The sequence below is a fragment of the Oryctolagus cuniculus genome, chromosome 17 (assembly GCF_051225735.1).
Source record: "Oryctolagus cuniculus isolate XC-2025 breed Fujian yellow rabbit chromosome 17, ASM5122573v1, whole genome shotgun sequence".
NCBI lineage: Eukaryota > Metazoa > Chordata > Mammalia > Lagomorpha > Leporidae > Oryctolagus > Oryctolagus cuniculus.
In genome coordinates, this window is record NC_142883.1 from 69,627,958 (window position 1) to 69,650,856 (window position 22,899).

The following is a 22,899-nucleotide window of genomic DNA, read 5'->3' on the forward strand; positions in this document are numbered from 1 at the left end:
AGGACAGAGACATCCTAGTACAGGAAGCTCATAGAACCCCTAGTAAACATGACCAAAAGAGATCCTCACCACGACACCTGGTAATTAAACTTACCACAGTGAAACATAAAGAAAAGATCCTAAAATGTGCAAGAGAGAAACGTTAGATTACTCTCAGAGGATCTCCAATCAGAATCACAGCTGACTTCTCATCAGAAACACTACAGGCTAGGAGGGAATGGCGAGACATAGCCCAGGTGCTAAGAGAGAAAAATTGCCAGCCCGGAATATTATATCCTGCTAAGCTCTCATTTGTGAATGAAGGTGAAATAAAGACCTTTCATAGCAAACAGAAATTGAAAGACTTTGCCGCCACTCGTCCAGCCCTGCAAAAGATACTTGAAGATGTGCTTCACTCAGAAGCACAGAAACACGACCATCAGTATGAAAGAAGGTAAAGGAAGAAAACCTACCAGTAAAAGAGCATGGGTAGCTCAAAGCATATACTAGAAAATATCTCCAGGAAAATGGCAGGGCAAAGTCACTACGTATCAATAGTCACATTAAACATTAATGGACTTAACTCTTCAATTAAAAGACACCGATTGGCTGATTGGCTCAAGGCATTCGGATCTAGCTGAAAAGCCCATGAGAGTATTTCAGGCATGGAAAGCCAAAACACTCTGGCAAAAAAAAAAAAAAAAAAAAAAAAAAAAAAAAAAAAAAAAAACAACAACAACAAACAACCACCTAAATGAAAGATCTCTGTGAGTGAGATCCCAGTGGAAAGAACAGGTCTTCAAAGAAGGAGGTACCTTTCTCTGAAGGGAGGAAGAACAGGTCTTCAAAAAAGGAGGTACCTTTCTCTGAAGGGAGGAGAGAACCTCCACTTTGACTATGACCTTGTCTAAACAAGATAAGAGTCGGAGAACTCAAAAGGCTTCCATAGCTTTGGAAACTCATGACTGGAGCATAGGGAGATTACTGAGGTCATAAACAGGAGTGGCAATTTGTAAAGTCAACAACAGGAGTCACTGTGCACTTACTCCTCATGTAGGATCTCTGTCCTTAATGTGCTGTACATTGAGATTTAATGCTATAACGAGTACTCAAACAGTATATTTCACTCTTTGTTTCTATGGGGGTGCAAACTTTTGAAAGCTTTACTTAATGTATACTAAACTGATCTTCTGTAAAAGGAGGAACGGTATTGCGGGGAAGCCATTGTAATCCATAAGCTGTACTTTGGAAATTTATATTCATTAAATAAAAGTTAAAAAAAAGAAGATGGCCCAAGTCCTTGGGCCTCTGCACCCATGTCAGAGACCTGGAAGAAGCTCCTGGCTCCTGGCTTGGATTTGTATAACTCTGGCCATCATGGCCAGTTGGAGAGTAAATCAGCAAATGGAAGACAACTCTCTCTCTCTCTCCCTCTCTCTCTCTTTCTCTCTCTCTCTCTCTGCAAATGGGTTTGTCACAGAGCATCCAAACTTCCACATTTTTGCAAATTAGGTCTTGTATAAAGTTCTGTAACCTTGAAAGAGTAGTGCAAGGCAGGCTACACAATGCAGGAAAACAGACATTTTACTATAAGAAGACATATCATGAAACCCCAAAAATGCAACTGCCACATAGTGTAAGTCAGCCTGCACACACCTCACAAGGATTTCTCAGGAAATGCAGGGACATTTCACTAGCAGTGTTAATGTACTCATCTTACAGACAGCTAAACAGTGACAGAGGTGCAATCAACATTCACACACACACATTTCATCCATATGGCCTGAACATCCAGCTCCATCCCACTGCCATCTTAGATGAAACAGACTTTACTTTTTTTTTTAACTTTATTTGACAGGTAGAATTACAGACAGTGAGAGAGAGGCAGAGAGAAACGTCTTCCTTCTGTTGGTTCACACTCAAAATGGTCACAATGGACAGAGCTGTGCTGATCTGAAGCCAGGAGCCAGGTGATTCTTCCTGGGCTCCCACATGGGTACAGGGGCCCAAGCACCTGTGCCATTTTCTCCTGCTTTCCCAGGCCACAACAGAGAGCTGAATGTGAAAAGGAGCAGCCGGGACTAGAACTGGCACCCATATGATAATGAAGTCCTCATTAATGTTTGACATATATACAACTGAAAGAAACATAGTATAAACTGGCCCTGGATGAAACAGACTCTACAGAACTTTTGGAGCTGCCTTATGTACACCTGGAGACACATTGGTCTTCTTTCAGTGCACCAATTTTTGACAAAAATATCTTTAAAGTCTCAACCTTATTCACCCTTTCTCCAGCTCCAGAACTGAGGATGTGGCATTGGTGTCCCTTCCTGGGCCAGCCAAGATCTACAGGGTGCACCTGAATGACATAACTTAACACCTCAGATCTATGACTGTCACCTATGCCACCAAGAGACAGACACCTGTCCTGCTCTCTAAGGTTCCTTTCAACCTCACACTAACATCCACAGACACAGAAACCAACCACACAACTCGAGTATATGAGGAAAGCCCCAGAGTCAGGAATTCTGTGAAGATGGTGGGAATGGTTGGAATGGCACATGCTAAGAAGGAGGCCAGAGGCAATTTCCCATGGTCCTGACCTGCTGACATCATGGGCAGATGAGGCTAGATTCCCAGATACCAATGCACATCTCCATTAGGAAGCAATGAAGATGATCCATATATCGGCTGGAGAATCAGCCTCCTGGGACATGGAAGGGATACATCAGAACTTGTCTAACCACATGAGATACCCACATAATAATCAAGTCCTCATTAATGTTTGACATATATACAACTGAAAGAAACATAGTATAAGTGGAGAAATTCAAATGTGGAAAGAATTCTTGGGAATTGTATTTAAATTTATCATTATTTTTAAATCTCATAATTAAAATATGGTTCTAAAAACCTCACATATTTCTTGTGCTTTTTTTTATTTTAACTATTTGAAAGACAGAGTTATAGAGAGGGGTAGAGCAAGAGAGAGAGGTCTTCCACCTGCTAGTTCATTCCCCAAATGGCCACAACAACCAGAGCTGAGCTATCCAAAGCCAGGAACTAGGAACTTCTTCTGTGTCTTCCATGCAACTGCAGGGGCCCATGGACTTGGGCCATCTTCCACTGTTTTCCCAGGCCATAGCAGAAACAAGGTTCAGAAGTGGAGCAGCTGGGACTCCAAACGGGCCCTATATGAGATGCCAGCACAGCAGGGTAGGGCTTTCACCTGCTGCACAAAAATATATACTTCTTACAGATACTCAGGAAAAGACTCCAAGGATTCTTTGTAACTTAAAATATTCAAAGAAACCAATCTTCCTGAACAACCCATTTTTAATCTTGTAAAATGATGCTTGATTTTCCTACTAAAACAATTTTTCAGCTATCAATGTATCATATTTCACAGTAAGGAAATTTATTTGAATACATTCAGTAGATTAAAATGGCTGGAAATTGGGCTGAGTGCCTTCTAAAATCTTCATGAATATTTAAAATTGCACCACCTGGTAATTCCTGAAATTCATCTATGAATCACTCCATTTAGTTACATATTTATTAAAACTTTATTTTTTGAGATTTGCACTTAACTTGTAGTTTCTATGACAAATTAGGCAGAGAGACAGATATAGGGGTGCCATAGAACTCCTGCTTTTCTCCTTTTCCTGTATAAATGAGAATGGACATGAAATTATGATCAAGTTCTTGAGGATTTGAGTGGTACTGTAAATGGGCACTGACACTTGGCCCACAGCTTATGGTCAGTTTTTACTAGATATAATGTCTGAATTGTGCTGTTCAAATTCTTGTATCATCTCTGAACTCAGTGACTTTTTTCTGCAAATTGAGGGAGGTCAGTCTTCTTTATTTTTTATTTTTAAATGTTTACAGGATTTATTTATTTGTCTATCTATCGATCAATCTATCAATTTATCTGAGAGGAAGAGTTACAGATAGGGAGAAGCAGAGACAGACACCTTCCACCCACTGGTTCACTCCCAACTGGCCACAATGACCAGAGCTGGGCTTGACCTGCTATATCACAGCCCTAATGTCAGTAAAGCTTTTTAAATATCTGAAGAAGGAAAATGTAAAATCATAAATTATAGTGGTCTTCACGTGTACATTTCTGAAAAGTACATAATTTGATCCTATTGAAAACCTAAAATTTGTTTTTAAATTATATAATGAAAAAGGATAAAAAAGATGTTCCATCTTATGTCTCTACAGCATAAGATATACATTAACTTCCCCAGGTTCTATATGCATTTATGAACAAAGTTTCATAGGTGTAATCAGTAGAGTGGCCCCAATAAGTCTTAACCAGGAATTCAACTAAATTTAACAAGGGCACTCAATAGGAATTTTAGAAGAATTCCAAAATATGTATCAGAAGAAAAATAAATACTTTACTTGGTATATCTCATTTTAACTATACTATTATCTACATTTCTGATTGTCAGATGTACTAAAAAAATCCCAGAAGCAGCAGAGTTAACATGATGAGGAATAAAAACAAGTTTTTAAGATACAACTTGGCTAGGGAAAATGAGAATTCACAGATCCCAGATTAAAATAACAAAGATGGCCCAATAAAAGGAAACTCAACGTCTTCATACACTAACATTTATTATCTCATATTTAATTAACAAAAAGGTGATTACTCCAGCTATTCCCCATTAGGCATCCCAATTTAATCTGCTAAATCCAGTAAAAAAAATAGCACCTCATGATAGATTATTAGAATCATATTGTTATATGCCATCCACCATGTCCATTGTACCTAATACCTAATGTTAACAAATCTGATGCATCTCAAAAGATAAATGATGTGTCTTAACCAGGTATGGCAAATGTGTTTTCTTCAAAGTTTTTCCAAAAGCCCCTCAGTCTCAGTTTGCCTTCACCTTGAAAAGATACTTCTGAGGTATACGTGGGCACCTCATTGACTTCGCCATCAAACAGAACTTTTGCAAAAAAAATTAACCACACCCACCACTTATCAGGAACACAAGCATGCATCACATAGATGACAAGCTCCATGAATGAGATGATCTGACAGACTTCTCAAGTACATACAAGCCTAATCATCCTACTTGGGTTTTAGTGCAATGCATACCTCATTTACAAAATTAATTGTCACCTTTGCTACAAATCAGTCCAGCTTATATGGGCCTCCCTCTGATGAAAGGGGCTAAAATACATCAAAATAAACTCCAGGCACTGTCCTTGTGCTCCCAGTGACTTTTTCACTCTAGGCGCTCACAAAACTTCTAAATTCTCTAGATCACCTGTGATGCCCATTAGTTCTCAAAGACTATGATGCAAGTAATTTCCCTCTTGGATCCTTGTTATTAACTGTGCTATATGGGAAATGAAGTTCCTACACACTTTGTGCCTATGATTCTCCAAACCATGTTGTCTGCTAGGACTTTGGCCGTGAATATAGGACAGTAAAACCTGAGCATGGTTACTGAGGTCTCCTTAATAAAGGATGGACTGGGGCTGGCACTGTGGTGCACTGGTGTAATCCTCCACCTGCAGTGCCAGCATCCCATATGTGCACTAGTTCTAGTCCCCACTGGTCCTCTTCCCAGCCAGCCCTCTGCAATAGCCTGGGAAAGCAGTAGAAGATGGTAAGTGCCTTGGTCCTTGCAAAAATGTGAGAGACCTGGAAGCTCCTGTCTCAGATTGGCCCAGCTCCAGCCATTGCAGTCATTAGGGGAGTAAATGAGCATATGGAAGACCTTTCTCTCTGTCTCTTTCTCTCACTGTCTGTAACTATATCTGTCAAATAAATAAGTAAATCTTTATATATATATGATATATATAATATGTATATGTATGTATATATATATGATGGACCAAAATGTGGCATTCTCCATTTGGCAGAAGGAATGGTCTCCAATATCTACTATCTATGTCAGTATAATGCAGGAGGTGACCCCTCTTCCAAGCAAGAAAAACTATTTAAGTTCAGAGGACACCATTCTGCTGCATGTTAACCTTATTACTGTTAGTCTGGATGCTTTCATCGGTTGGAATAAAGAGACCCAAATTTCCTTTAGATGTTAACAGCAGCAAACATGAAAATTTGGTAAGAAAAGCTTAAACTGAGAGTTATGATTAATAACTATTTTAACAAAACTTCTTAGAACCCATCTAGTCCAAACCTTGGACAACTGGAAGCTGTTGTACTTGGCCCACCCATAATCCAGATGTATTCTAAATCCTTTAACTGCAAGGAGACTATCATAGACATTAATGGTCCAAACTGATCCAGTTTCCTGCTAACGTGTCTGGGAAAGCAGCACAGGATGACTCAATTTTGGGGCTCCTACACCCATGTGAGAGACCTGGAAAAAGCCCCTGGCTCCTGATATCAATCTGGTTTAGCCACAGTCATAGCAGCCATTTGAGGAGTGAACAAACCAGGAGGAAGATCGACCTCTCCCACTCTTTCTAGCAGTGCCTCTCAAATGCATAAATAGATCTTTTAAAAAGTAGATTACATCAATATATTTGCCATTGCTCAGTCATGATGACTTTTACTACCTTGAGCTCTTTTTCAAAAAAAAAATATTCGAAAGGCAGAAAGAGGAGCTGGTGTTGTGGTGCAGTGGACAAAGCTGCTATCTGTTACATTGGCATCCTGTATGTGCACCAGTTCAAGTACCAGCTATTCCATTTCTGATCCAGCTCCCTGCCAATGGACTTAAAAGCAGTGGAAGATGGCCCAAGTGCCTGGGCTGCTGTCACACACATCAGATGAGAAGCTCCTGGTTTCAAGCTGGCCACACTCTGGCTATAGAAGTCATCTCAAAAATGAATTAGGTGGTGGAAGATTTCTGTCTCTTCCTTTCTCTGTAATGCTTTCAAATAAATAATTAAATATTTTAATATAAAAAAAGGCAGAGAGACACAGAGACAAAGAAAGAAGGAAAGAGAAGCATAGAGATCTCCCATCTGCTGGTTCACTTTCTACATGGCTACAACTGTGCAAGACCAGGTTCTCAAGTCCCCATTTAGGTTACAGTTCTCCAAATTAGATGACAGGAATCAAAGAATTTGAGCCATCATCCATTGTTTCCCAGGGATATTAACATGAAACTCATTTGGAAGTGGAGTGCCCAACTCAGATTAGCACTGCAATATAGGATGTGGGCATCTGTTGTGATGGCTAACAAATTGGAAAACCTAGAAGAAATCAACAGATTCCTGGAAACACACAGTATGCCAAAATTGAGTCATGAAGACACACAGAAAAGCTAAACAGATCAAAAACCAAGACAGAGATTGGATGAGTAATAAAGACCCTCCCAACAAAGAAAAGTCCAGGATCAGACAGCCTCACTATTGAATTCTACTGTACATTTAAAGAAGAACTACTTCCAATTCTTCTCAAACTATTCAAAAACAATTCAAAGAGAGACAATCCTCTCAAATTCCTTCTATTAAGCCTGCATCATCTTAATTCTTAAACTAGAAAAAGATACAGTGGAGAAAGAGAACTATAGAAAAATATCCCTGATGGGGGCCGGTGCTGTGGCTCACAGAGTTGATCCTCCACCTGCAGAGCTGGCAACCCATGTGGGTGCTGGTTCTGGTCCTGGTTGCTCCTCTTCCAGTCCAGCTCTCTGCTCTGGCCTGGGAGGGCAGGGGAGGATGGCCCAAGAGGCTGGGCCCCTGCACCCACATGGGAGACCAGAAAGAGGCCTCTGGCTCCTGGCTTCAGATCAACACAGCTCTGGCCACTGTGGCCATTTGGAGAGTGAGCCAGCAAAGTAAGGACCTTTCTCCCTGTCTCTCTCTCTCTCTCTCTCTCTCTCACTGTCTTTAACTCTACCTGTCAAGTAAAAAAATTAAAAGCAAAAAGAAAGAAAAATATCCCTGATGAGCATAGATGCAAAAATCTTCATAAAAAACATTGAATACAAATGACCACAATACCTGGAGCTGGGCTAATCTGAAGCAAGGAGCCAGGAGTTTCTCCAGGGTTTCCCATGTGGCTGCAGAGGCCAAAGTACTTGAACTATTTTCCACTGACTTCCCAGCCCATTCACAGAGAGCTGGATCATTAGAGGAGCAGCCAGGATACAAACTGATGCTCATGTGATATGCCAGTGTGGGTGGTAGAGACTCAATCTAGTATACTACAGCACCAGACCCCAAAAGCAATTACAGATTCAATATGATCCTAATCAAAATACAAACAACACTCTTCTGACATCTAGAGAAAATAATGCTAAAATTGGTATGTAAATGCAAGAGACCCCAAATAGCTAGAGGAATCTTAAACAACAAAAACAAAGTTGGAAGCCGCACAGTACCAAGCTTCAAGACCTATTACAAGAGAGTTATAATCAAAACAGCCTGGTACTGGCACCAAAAAGTCATGTAGATGAATGAAGCACAGTAGAATCCCCAGAAATAAATCCACAAATCCATAACCAACTAATTTGTGACAAATGATCCAAAAGAAATCCCTGGACAAAGAACAACTTTCAAAAATGGTGCTGGGAAAATTTGACCTTCTGATGCAGAAAAATGAAACAAGATCTCTACCTTACAACTTATATAAAATACAGTGTAAATGGATCAATGATCTAAATCTATGATGTGATACCATCAAATTCCTAGAGGGAAACTCTGCAAGATATTGGCATCGCCAAAGCCTTCTTGGAAAAAGCTCCCAGAAGCACAGAAGAAAAGTATAAATACTCAAATGGGATTACATCAAGCTAAGAACCTTCTGAACTGCAAAGTAAACATTCAACAAGATGAAGCAACTGACAGAATGGAAGAAAATATTTGCAAACTAGGCAACTGAAAAAGTAAAATATCCAGAATCTAGAAAGAGCTCAAGACTCAACAACAAACAATCCAGTCAAGAAATAGGCAAAGGATATAAATCGGCATTTTCCCAAGGATGGATTTCAATTAGCAAGCAGACACATGAAAACATGTCAGGAACAATAGCCACCAGAGGACTGCAAATAAAAGCCACAATGACCTTTTACCTCACCCAGTTAGAATGGCTCTCATACAGAAACCAAAAGTCAGGGGAGGGAGGTTTTGTGCAGCAGGTTAAGCTGCTGCCTGCAGTACTAGAATCCCACATGAATGCCATTTTGAGTTCTGGCTGCTCCACTTCTGATCCAGCTCCCTGCTAATGTGCTTGGGAAGGCAGCAGAAGATGGCCCAAGTGCCTGGGCCCCTGCACCCACTTGGGTGACCAGGGAGATGCTTCTAACTCTGGCTTCAGATTGGACCAGCACCACCTGTTGGGCCATATGGAGAATAAACTAGCAGATAAAATACATATGTCTCTCTGCCTCTGCCTCTCCCTCTCTGTAACTCCACCTTTCAAATAAAGAATTCTTTTGAAAAAGTCAACAAACAATAAAGGCTGGTGGAGAGGTAGAGAAAAAGGTATCCTAACCCACTGTTGGTGGGAATGAAACTAGTACAGACATTATGGAAGGCAGTATAAAAGTTCCTCAGAAATCTGAAAACAGATATACCATAATGATCCTGCCATCCCACTCCTGGGAATTTATCCAAATGAAATGAAATTGAATATGCATGCATTATCTTTACCCTCATGTTTATGACAGCTCAATTCACAATAGCTAACATGGAATCAACCCAGATGTCCATCAGCTGGTGACTGGAAAAAGAATATGAGCTATATATACAGTGTAAAATACTATTCAGCCATAATTGAGAATGAAATCCTATCTTTTGCAACTAAATGGATGCAACTGGAAACAATTAAGCTTCGTGAAAGAAGCCAGTCCCCAAAAGACAAATACCATATGTTTTCTCTGGTGGTAATTAATATATAGACAACAAAAAGTAGCATCTGAGTTAAATTGATATTTTGAGATTTGAGTATTGTTCATAGCCCTTTTCTGTATTCTTTGATAGAGTATAGAAAATATACTCATTGATATTTCTGCTACTACGTGCTGAATTTTTTTGTTTTGTAGAAGGTTAAAGCTTGTGATTCTAAAATAAACTCAAAGCATGCAGTTGTAAAAATTAAAGGAAAATAAAACAAGGAGGGAGTTGGAAGTATGAGGCAAAGGAAGATAGAGTAGGATGTATCATTTTGGTCTTAAATCTATATATATAAATTATATGAAATTTGTTCACTTAATATGAATTTTAAAATATAAACTTAACACTAGAAGGAAAAGACCTGATCAGTGTTTTCTGGATCACTACTAATAAAATTTAGTCTTCATTTATGTCTGACCATATTTGATTTTATATTTATTTATTTTATAAGAAAATTAGCATCACCATTCCTAATAAGGCATCCTAAATCATCTATATCTGTCGGCTCCTACTATGCTAATAATTTCTCATGAACTTACACCCGTATCATCTTAAAAAGATGCAATGTGGGACCGGCACTTTGGCATAACAGGTAAAGCTGTTGCCTGCAGTGCTGGCAACCCATATGGGTGCCAGTTCAAGTCCCAGCTGCTCCACTTCTGATCCAGCTTTCTGCTAGGGCCTGGGAAAGCAATAGAAGGTGGCCCAAGTCCTTGGGTTCCTGAATACATGTGAGAGACCCAGAAGAAGCTCCTGGCTCCTGGCTTCGGCCAACTGGGAGTAAACCAGCAGATGGAAGACCTCTCTATCTATCTCTGTCTCTCTCCCTCTCTCTGCCTCTCCTCTATTAGTGCAACTCTGACTTTCAAAGAAATAAATAAATCTTTTAAAAAAAACCTGATTCATGTTATTATTTATGTGTTGAAGGCTTTTCAGATATTGATTACATGTGCCATTAAAATGCATTAAAATGCAAATCCTATAATAGGCAACTCCATGTTCACTAAACTGGTAAAATCCAGGGCAAGTGTTGAAAAGAACACACTAGCAATAAATTTGAAAAAGTATTATAAGTGGCTGTTAAAGAGCTAAAACTCTGACAATGACTCATTATGTCATTAATTTCATATATAATGCTGAGAAAATCACAAGTATTTGTTAAAATTTCTGCTACAATGCACTAGATTTATAATTTTTGAATGCATCTTTCCTACATGTAATGTAGTCCTGAGCAAGTTTAGAGTATCAGAAATTTAAAATGTTGGGCTGGCTCTGTAGCAGGGCAGGTTAACACCCTGGTCTGAAGTACCTTCATCCCATATGGGCACTGGTTTGATACCTGGCTGCTCCACTTCTGATCCTGCCCTCTGCTATGGCCTGGGAAAGCAGCAGAAGATGGTCCAAGTCCTTGGGTCCCTGCATCCATCTGGGAGACCTGAAAGAAGCTCCTGGCTTTGGAATGGCACAGCTCCAGCAGTTGCAACCAATTAAAGAGTGAACATTAGATGGAAGACCAATCTCTCCTCTCTCTTTAACTATGACTTTCAAATACATAAATATTTAAAAAGTAAGAAATTAAAAATGTGAAAGGTTTTTGAAAAATTTATTAATTTATTGTGAGGCAGAGTTGCAGATATAGAGAGGAAGAGAAAGAGACGTCTTCTATCCACTGGTTCACCCCTTAAGTGGCCACAATAGCTGGAGCTGGGCCAATCTGAAGCCAGGTGCCAGAAGCCAGGAGTCAGCAGCTTCCTCCAGGTCTCCCATGTGGGTGCAGGGGCCCAAGCATTCAGGCCATATTCCACTGCTTTCCTAGGCCATTCACAAAGAGCTGCACTGGAAGTGCAGAAGCAGGGACAAAAAGTGGTGCCCACATGGGATGCTGGTGATGCAGGTGGAGGCTTAAACTACTGTGCCACAGTGTGTGCCAGTGAAAGATTTTAGGAAGACACCTTTCATGTAGACTAGGCTGCAATATTGTAAGGTAAGGTTAAGCTTTTATTTCCCACACATCAGTATTCTTCTTTTAGCAACTATTAATATTGAATATCATACATATATACATAAATATAGGTACCTGCAGATTTTGTTGTCATTCTTTTTATTCTCTTTTTAATATCTGCTTATAGGCCATCTTCTGGATTTTTATGTCGATGTTACCTTTACACAACCATCAGGCATTTCCACTGTAGAATGCATTTATGTGTCAGGTAGTTTTGTTTGTGTGTGTACATGAATGCACATTTGATGGAGATAGCACTGACAGTAATACTGTAAGAAATCCTAACACTGATTTCAAAATTTCTGTCCTTAGAGTTGGCTGTCATTGAAGTAGACCACAGGGCCCCTTTTGCTGTTATGCACTGAAATGTGCCTCCCTAAAACTCAAACACTGACGTGCTAACCACCAACATGACTCTACCTGAAGAAAGTGCTTTTAAGCAGGTCAAATGATATATATTTCTGTCACATCAGGAGAAAAGCTTCTTTAAAAATCAAGGCTATTAGGACCCTGATCTTATATTTTCAACCTCCACAACTCTCAGAAGTAAAATTCCATGATTTAAATCATTATCTGTGGTATTTTTTTAGCAAATTAATACATCCTCATTTCTGCCAGAATTTCTGCAGTCATCTAGAAGGTCCTCATGATTAGCAGAGAAATATAGAAACTAAAAACTATGACTTTAGATTACCAAGTATCTACTAACGTGAACAAACTATATCCCAGAAGCAACCTACCACCATTCCCCAGGACCCAGAAAAAAACAAGAATGAGTCAAGTTACAGGGTAGCAGAAAAACATGAATAATGAAAGATTACTGCAGAAATAAATAAGGAAGGGGCTGGTGCTGTGGTGCAATTGGTTAGAGCCTTGACCTGCTGTGAATGCATCCCATATGGTACTGCTGGGAGACCAGGTGATCCACTTTCAATCCAGCTCCCTACTAATGCACCTAGGAAATTGGTGGGAGATGGCCCATGTTCTTGGGTGCTGGCACCCACATGAGAGACATGGAAGAAGTGTCTGGCCTTTCAAATAAATAAATAAATCTTAAAAAAAATAGAAGCAGAGAGCTGGATCACAAGTGGAGCATCAGGACTCACACTGTCACCCATATTGGATACCAACACTGCAGGTGCAGCTTACCCTCTACACCACAGCCCTGCCCACACTACACTGTTTCTCCTTAGTAAAACCACATATTTACACTAATGGGGTATTTCCTGGAAAGCTACTCAGGAAGGCCGGGTCCTAGAAACTGACATCCTGCTTCCCACACACAAAGAATGGAGGAACTGACAATCCTATAAACGACAACTCCTCACAAGCATACACAACATACACACAGCACTGTTTCTCCATGTTTACGCCCTGCCCCCGTTGCACGATTGGGGGAGACGTGGGGCTGCCATGAAACAGCTCCTCACAGAGGGCTCTGAGGCTGAGACATCTCTTTGAACAGGGAAGGGGCCTACCAGGGCAGACCACATCTTCTAGACCACAAGGAACCCAGGAGTGTGCTGTGGGGACAGCAAGATCGGGCCTACAGGTTCAGGGATGCCCTCTTGGAGCCTGCATTCTGCCAGCAGGTACCACCAGCTTCCCCTTCCCCGACTCTGGACACCTGGCCCCACGCACTCACCATTCCCAGGCATATGAGATGGGCTGTGTTGGGTGGAAAAGGTCAGAGAACAGTGGACACCGCACTAGATCCTGAGTCTCCAAGTGGCAGAGGCTCCTCCTTGGACTTCTCTCCTCCAGGAATTTGGAACTCTGTGGTGTCACAATCCAGTGTGATTATGTGGCAGTGATGTCACTGCGTCAGATTGGACAGCTCACATAGCCATCAGCACACAGGACCCAGAAGATGCAACAAATCAGCATCTTTACAGCAGGGATGGGAACTCCAGGATGTTCCAGATGGTAGAGGTGAGGCCTGGGTACAGGGGCCAAGGGCCTGCTCTAGGCTGCACCCTTTCACCAGTGGGATCCTGCCACCTGCTGGGACCCTCCTGCCTCCCCTCGGGTCTTCCTGGGAGAATCCCACCTGGAGGCTGCAGCCACCTGCTTAGGATGAGGGAGAGTATAATGGCTATTTATTGGCTTTGGTGTTTTACATTTTCTTCACATTTCTGACTCATTTCTCTGTGGGGTTTTTAATACTGATAATAAGAATGTTTCCACATATTATATAATTCTATACTATTTTTTAAGCCCTAAGGTCTCTTGTTAGTCTCTGCTGTTTTAGAAAGTTCATTTATCTTGTTGAGACTGGATAGTAGCTGCATAAGAATAAATGGTAAGATCTAGTTAGGAGACAAATCTGGTTGGATGTGCCATCACTGACTTAGCTAATCATTTTCTGATGGCATTGTGAATGTTGTCCTCTGTTTTTCTATTTATTTGTTGATTGATTGCTATTACAAGAAACACTGTAAATAACACCCTGTGTAGATGTCTTTGTGGTCTATTCCTTTTGTTTCCTTAGCATAAACTTCTAGAAATGAAATTACTTTGTCAAATAGTGTGATCAATCTAGTCTCATCACACAAGGAATCCTACCCTTTGGAATCATGGTACTTGAGTTGTGGCCACTTGAGAAAAGATAAGGAAGTGATTATTGTTATAGAAGCATTGAGCCTATCTTTCAACTAGAAACTATAGTTTGAAATTACTAATGGCCACAGCTGACAAGGGAAGTTTTTCTCTTCCCTAAAATGTTACTGTGGTAATACAGATAGAACTGTATTTAAAAAGTATTTTGTGAAGCCTATACATGTATAGACTTCACAATAGTAAGTATAACTAATTGGACTGATAGATAACTGGTTGATGGAAGTGCAAATATCAAAATATCCTCACACCCTAGGTTAAAAGGGGACTAATCATGATACAGTATAAGTATCAGTTTGTCATCAATTCATTAGTTAATTTGAAAAGCTTTTATATGTCGTTTGAACAAAATGGTCAGATTTAGAAAGATGAAGCCCATAGTTAAATTTGAATTTCTGCTAAGCAATGTTATTTTTGGCTTGATGATGTTCCACACAGTATTAGTGTGTCTTGCATTTTATCTGGCAGACCCACTCTTCTAGCAATGCAGTATGTGATTCACATACTGCATAGATATATTATCTCCCAGTGAAACATGTTTAACTGAAGCCTGTAAAACTTAGCTTTAAAACTACATTTCTGAGCCGGCACTGCAGCTCACTAGGCTAATCCTCCGCCTTGCGGCACTGGCTCACTGGATTCTAGTCCCGGTCGGGGCACCGGATTCTGTCCCGGTTGCCCCTCTTCCAGGCCAGCTCTCTGCTGTGGCCAGGGAGTGCAGTGGAGGATGGCCCAGGTGCTTGGGCCCTACACCCCATGGGATTCCAGGATAAGTACCTGGCTCCTGCCATTGGATCAGCGTGCTGCACTGGCCACATTGCGCCGGCTGTGACGGCCATTGGGGGGTGAACCAACAGCAAAGGAAGACCTTTCTCTCTTTCTCGCTCTCTCACTGTCCACTCTGCCTGTCAAAAAAATATTAAAAATAAAAATTAAAACTACATTTCTGAAGAATTTTCAGGCTCTAGAGTAAAACATTCAAGGACAACATAAGAGAATCCAGAGAAAAAGATGACAATGAGGTGAGTTTGGGGCAACTAGCCTTTGTTTCCAGTAGGTCAATGAAATATTAAAGGGAGTGCGCAAGACTAAATGAAAGGAATGGGCAAAGGAAAGACCCAGTCACTTCCCCCACTTTGTTTCTAGGACATGTCTGACATGTGGAAAAATTACAACAATAAATATTCATGAAATCAGGTAACTGTGATGCTCATAGAATATTCTTATATTAGAAAAATATAATACTGTGTTTTCATGAGAAGCTCTAAGATGACATGATGAGTCTTCAAAATTGATAGAAAATATGGACTGTAAAAACTATACCTGGATTTAAATATTTTTACAAGAATACTTATCTTTTAATTCCGTATTTACAAAATCTTCTCAATGTGCCCTTGTTCAGGCTAAGCAATCTCCTATGAATCCCATGTTCTTTCTGTACCATCCAGGATTCAGAGTCCTTTCTTACTTATTTTAAGGTTGTACATTATGACTAAAAATAAATAACACAACACATCTGCACTTGTTCATTTCCAGACTTTTTTCCCTAAAGATGTATTTATTTATTTGAAAAGCAAAGGTAGAGAAGAAGAGAGAGAGAGATATCTTCCATCTACTGGTTCACTCCCAAATGGTCATAATGGCTGGAAATGGGCTAATCTGAAGCCAGGAGCCACAGGCTTCTGGGCCTCCCATGTGGATGCAGGGGAGCAAGTACTCAAGCAATCTTCCACCACTTTCCTAGGTCTATTAGCAGGGAGCTGGATCAGAAGTGGAGCAGCTGGGATTCAACCCAGTGCCCATATGGGATGCCAGCATTACAAGCAGCAACATTAACCACCACACCGCTATGCCAATCCCCAAATTTTGGACTTTTAAACAGAAATTTCACTGATTGGAAGCTAAAGATGTTTGTTATCCATTCCCTCATAGACTTGGCACTGTTTACCAATAAACCCAGAGTGCCCAACTTTACTGTTTAGATTGCCTGTCTACACTCAGGTACATGCATTGCGAGCTGTCATTTCCTTGTGTAATTTGATTGTACTTAAAAACAAAGCAAAGGAAATACTAGCACTATTCACAGACATGAAATTTAAAATAAATATATAGACCTTCAAATGCACAACAGTCCATAGTTTCCCAGTTTTATGCTGTAAATTTTCAAAACATCAAAAGCCAATAAGAATAAAATGAACAATAAGATAAAAAGAAAATACTTAGTAATACTGCTAATGACAATAATGTTAACATTTTAGTTACCAATTATTTTCTTTCAAATTGTGACTCAAGCATACAGACCCCCATAACTAGCTTAATAAGCACTCAGGAATCTAGAATCTTATGTAGAGAAGTGCTAATCTAACCCAGCTTTCATTGGACAAGAGAAAGCATGACAATCTCTAAGATTCACACTGATGTATCATAATAAAGGGGAAAGAAAGCCAAGGCTAAACAGTCTAAATGAGGAAAACTTTGCACACTGAGATTGCAGATCATAAATTTTACAGGTGTTCTTATGGATAATCCCCACATACATAATTTATCTTTCATTTTCATTGATTTAATTTTTCAAATAGGGCAAAATGTAGTCAATAATCTTTTTGAAAGTTATTACAGAAACTATTAACCAACACTGCATGGGAGTATAACCTAGACATTCATTTCTCCAAGTTGGGACAATGAAGATATTTAACTAGCAAGTGGTTTTAATCAGGATTTCTAAAACTCAATAAAAACACTTAAGAAGAATATTTGTCTAAACTTTACTTTTTTGTTATTCAGTCAACTAGCTTAAAACCCTAAAGAAGCCAGCGCTGTGGCTCAATAGGCTAATCCTCTGCCTGCGGTGCCGGCACACCAGGTTCTTGTCCCAGTCGGGGCGCCGGATTCTGTCCCAGTTGACCCTCTTCTAGGCCAGCTCTCTGCTATGGCACAGTAGTGCAGTGGAGGATGGCCCAAGTGCTTGGGCCCCGCACCCACATGGGAGAGCAGGAGGAAGCACCTGGCTCCTGGCTTTGGATCAGCACGATGCACCAGCTGCAGTGCGCCAGCCATGGCGGCCATGGGAGGGTGAACCAACAGCAAAAGGAAGACCTTTCTCTCTGTCTCTCTCTCTCTCTCTCTCTCTCTCTCTCTCTCACCGTCCACTCTGCCTGTCAAAAAAAAAAAAAACCTAAAGAAAAAGAGTACTTAAAACTCATGTCCACTCTCACTGTATTCCAAACTTTTCACTCTGGTTCTAAATTAAAATTGCATCAAAATTTATTTTCAGGCTCCATAAATACTCAGAATGTAAGTCTACTGCCTGGATGGGAACATCAGTTGTGGCTGCCCTACATTGCAGTGGGTGAAACATGGGGAGATTTGGAAAGTACATGGAAAGAGACTTAAAAGTATGAGTTTACTTTGGTATAGTTTTTTGGCAAAAAAGACTTTTTTTAATATACGCAAAGTGTGTAAGCTAAAAATGCATTTTATGAATTCCAAATTGTTACTGCACCAAAATAAAATCATATATTTAATTTAATTTTATGAACCCTTAAAAATATTTTTATATTTGTTTATTTGAAAGAGCAACAAAGAGAGCTGTCTTCCATCCTCTGGATTATTTACCAAATACTTGCAACAGCCAGGGCTGTGCTAGTCTAAACCCAAGACCAACAAATTCCATCTGGGACTCCCATGTGGCTGGCATCATCAAAATACTTCAGTCATCATCATCTTCTTCTTATTCTTTTTTTTTCCAGATTCAGGTCAAGTTTACTTTCCAAAATTAATTCAGGTCACACCAAGGAAGCCATGAAGGCATTACTTTGGGGAAAGGGTGCTGTGGTCCAGCGAGTTAAGCCATCATTTGGGACACCAGTATTCCATTACTGGAGTGCCTGGAGGACACCTCTTCTGCTCTTCCAGCTTCCAGTCAATGCACATGGACAAGTTAGGAGATGGAACCCCCTCTCATCAGCTAGGTTCCCAAGTTGAAGTGGAACTGCTCCCTATACAGCACTTCAAGGCCATCTGGGTAGCTGTATACTTGGTCAGAAAGTTCGCCATGAGATAACGGCCCAAGAGTCGGGTAAAGCGTCTTCTCTTTCTTGACAGAATTTTTAAAGAGGGATGTGGTAACCTTGAGCAGAAAGACCCAAGGCGGCCTGGGCCATAAGCTGCAGGAACGACGTCAGGGAAAAAGCGAGGCACCGACACCAGCTGTGCAGCAGTGTCGGCGGCGGCCAGAGAGAAATGGAGCACCGTGGGCAGAAGAAAGGCGCGGGCCTGGTTAGGAAGAGCGCCCCAGCGAGAAAGATGAGAAGAGGCAGAGAAGGAAAAGACCAGAGAGAAAAAAGGGAAACGCGATGACCACGAGGGGAGGCCGAGTATGGTCATCATCTGCCTCCCACTAGAATTGGTATGAAAATGGAGGAGAAGCAGAGGTGGGACTTATCCCCAGCACTCTGCAGTTGTATGTGACATCCCAAATGGTGTGTTAATCTGTTGCACGTCAAATCAGCTACTCTTCGAATGGTTTGTAGAACGTGCATACTTTGATGTTACCATGTCTCTGATATTCCAGATGTGACTTATTACCCACACAGGACCTCCTTTCCCCTGTCCAGCAAAGAATATCATGAATGAGTACCTTGAAAAGAAAGGTTAGCAAAGACAAAACAAGTCTTGAAACGTGATGATTAATAAGGAAACTAATTTCAGAGGATTAAAACAAAAAGATTTTTCTATGCAGGGTCAAATATTTGGTAAAATTTTTATTTAGTAGATAGAAATAGTGTGAAAGCAGATGATTCCATTAAATAATAGTAAAAAAAATAGTGTTCAGCAATGTGATGATTTCTAGGATGGGAAAATTTGCTTTCAAACCCCAAGCATGAAGCAATCAATTTCATGAGACTTTGATATAAAAACTGAGTAAGAATTTTAAAGAAAATAGTGTGCTCTAGTTTAAAGACCACATTGAAGGAAATATTTCTTACTATCATTTTTCCACTGTGCTAAGGGCATTTCCATTAATTTGAGATGAAGTATCATGACCAGGAGAGAAGTAATAAAAAGATGGCTTGTGTCTGTCATGAAAATGACTTGTAACAAGATACTCTTTGGAGCCAAAGTGCCACAAGGCCCACTGAGTCTCTGAAGGCATTATTTTACTAATAAACCATGAGCCCCTGCCTGAATTTTTAGTTTATTTCTCATGAAGGAAAACCTGATGAGGCTGGGGCCATAGTAGAATATGTGGAGGGTGGTATCAAGATCATTATTTCAAAGTGGTTTTTCTATGTCAGTAAATAGATCCCTAAAGGGACTAAATATGTATATGGCCAATACACATAACCACAATTCTTTTTTTTTTTAAAGTAAGAAGTATCCAAGATCCAAAATTTCCAAGAAAAGTGAAGTCTTCATCCTGAGGAGAAATTTGATGGGATGCCTTTAAGAGAAAAGCTGAAATCAGCTAAGATGTGTTAAAGAGTAGCAGGTTTTCTGTAAGGTTCATTGATGCTGGTGGGGCCTAGGAAGAAGTAACTCACAAAAGTCATAAGCACATGCACTTGTTTCTGAGCAGAGATCTACAATGAGGAAGCTCCACTGGGAGGAGAATCCAATGTGAATGTTGGCAAAACTAAAATCAAGGTAAAGAGAAAGTTCTAACCTATGATGAAAAAATAGCAGAAAGGAAGCTTCCAGAAAATAGAGAAGAGCCATGTTTTAGTACAATTCATAAGCTCATACGAAACTTTAAAATATGATGCCAGAAGATTCTTCCCTGCCTGTCTCCTAACAACCTACACAGAAGCCTCCCCATAAAACAGCATAGAGCCATTGTGCTCCAACATGAACATGGAATAGGCACAGTTGCAATTCACACACAGAGCAACAGAGAATAAAAAAGCAAAGTGAAGACACATGAAAGACATTATTACTAAACAACAACAAAAATATATATAGCATTAAAATGATCTGACATAAATAAAATATTAGATTGAAAAAGAACAAATTTGTCAGAATCAGAACAATTCAAGTATGAATAATAATTGGATTACTATGTAAATACCCAAAAGAAAAAGAATTAGAATTCAGTAAAAATGAATTAGAGAAGAAAAAATTAAATTAAATTAAACAGGTAATACAAGAGTGGTACATAAAGGAAGGTAATATAAGAATGAACATAAATCAAACAGATTTGAGAGGAAACTAAGAATGTACAGAGTTAGACAAGATTATTCAGCAATGGTGACAACACAGAAGCAAGCTGAAGCAATGGAACAGAATACATGCTGAAAATCTAGAAATAAAACACACTGTAAATGCAAAATATGCTTGTACAGTGTAATGTGTTTAATAAAATCACCCCATAACATTAAAAACTTATACTAGCCACTGATGAGGAAAATGCATGGGAACGAGGGTTTTCACATTATCTGAAACTACAGAAAGAAAAATTTGAAAACATAAAGCATCTCTCACACAGATGTGCTAAATGAGAATCTTTTTTAAAATTCCACTTGAAAAAGGCATTTACAAATTTTATTTTTTTCTGTAAAATAAAAGCCATGTCTTTAATGTGGTTTAAAGGACACAAATATACACCTACCAGTAAAAGAGCATGGGAAGCTCAAAGCATATACTAGAAAATATCTCCGGGAAAATGGCAGGGCAAAGTCACTATGTATCAATAGTCACATTAAATGTGAATGGCCTGAACTGTCCAGTTAAAAGACACAGACTGGCTGACTGGCTTAAGGAACAACACCCAACTATTTGTTGCCTACAAGAAACACATCTCTCTAACAAAGATGCATGCAGACTGAAATTGAAAGGCTGGAAAAAGATATTCCATGCCAACAGAAACCAAAAAAAAGCAGGTGTAGCCATATTAATATCAGACAAAATAAACTTTAATACAAAAACTAATAAGAGAGACAAAGAGGGACACTATATAATGATTAAGGGTTCAATTCAACAGGAAGATGTAACTATTATAAATGTATATGCACCTAATTACAGGGCACTGGTCTATTTAAAAGATATGTTAAGGGACTTAAAGGGAGACTTAGATTCCAATACAATAGTACTGGGGGACTTCAATACTCCACTCTCAGAAATAGATAGATCATCCAGACAGAAGATCAACAAGGAAACAGCAGATTTAATCGACACTATTGCCCAAATGGATCTAACAGATATCTACAGAACTTTCAATCATACATCTAAAGACTTCACATTCTTCTCAGCAGTGCATGGAACCTTCTCTAGGATTGATCACATACTAGGCCATAAAGCAAGTCTCAGCAAATTTAAAAGAATTAGAATCATACCATGCAGCTTCTCAGACCACAGTGGAATGAAGCTGGAAATTAGCAACTCAGGAAACCCCAGAAAGTATGCAAACACATGGAGACTAAACAACATGCTCCTGAATGAACACTGGGTCATTGAAGAAACCAAAAGAGAAATCAGAAACTTTCTGGAAGTAAATGAGGATAACAACACAACATATCAAAACATATGGGATATGGCAAAAGCAGTATTGAGAGGCAAGTTTATAGCAATAGGGGCCTATATCAAGAAATTGGAAAGGCACCAAATAAATGAGCTTTCAGCGCATCTCAACGACCTAGAAAAACTGCAGCAAACCAGACCCAAATCTAGTAGGAGAAGAGAAATAATTAAAATCAGAGAAGAAATTAACAGAATTGAATCCAAAAAAAATTCCAAAAAATCAGCCAAGCGAAGAGCTGGTTTTTTGAAAACATAAACAAAATTGATACCCCATTGGCCCAGCTAACTAAAAAAAGAAGAGAAAAGACCCAAATCAATAAAATCAGAGATGAAAAAGGAAGCATAACAACAGACACCACAGAAATAAAAAGAATCATCAGAAATTACTACAAGGACTTGTATGCCAGCAAACAAGAAAATCTATCAGAAATGGATAGATTCCTGGACACATGCAATCTACCTAAATTGAACCATGAAGACATAGAAAACCTAAATAGACCCATAACTGAAACAGAAATTGAAACCATAATAAAGGCCCTCCTAACAAAGAAAAGCCCAGGACCAGATGGATTCACTGCTGAATTCTACCAGACATTTAAAGAAGAACTAATTCCATTTCTTCTCAAACTATTCAGAACAATCGAAGAAGAGGGAATCCTCCCGAATTCTTTCTATGAAGCCAGCATCACCTTACTCCCTAAGCCAGAGAAAGATGCAGCACTGAAAGAAAATTATAGACCAATATCCCTGATGAACACAGATGCAAAAATCCTCAATAAAATTCTCGCCAATAGAATTCAACAACACATCAGGAAAATCATCCACCCAGACCAAGTGGGATTTATCCCTGGTATACAGGGATGGTTCAACATTGGGAAATCAATCAATGTGATTCACCACATTAAGAGACTGCAGAAGAAAAACCATATGATTATCTCAAC

The 22,899-nt window shown here is 39.7% G+C and overlaps 1 long non-coding RNA gene across 2 annotated transcripts in view; it reads left to right on the forward strand.

Annotated features, from left to right (window-relative positions):
- The window catches only part of LOC138846303 (uncharacterized), a 145,836-nt gene extending 125,065 nt beyond the window's left edge, over positions 1-20,771 (forward strand). For both annotated transcript variants that reach the window (XR_011383764.2, XR_016223751.1), the window contains one exon: positions 18,548-20,771. This is a non-coding gene — a long non-coding RNA (uncharacterized LOC138846303). The remainder of the gene's footprint in view (positions 1-18,547) is intronic.
- The last annotated feature ends 2,128 nt before the right edge of the window (positions 20,772-22,899 follow it).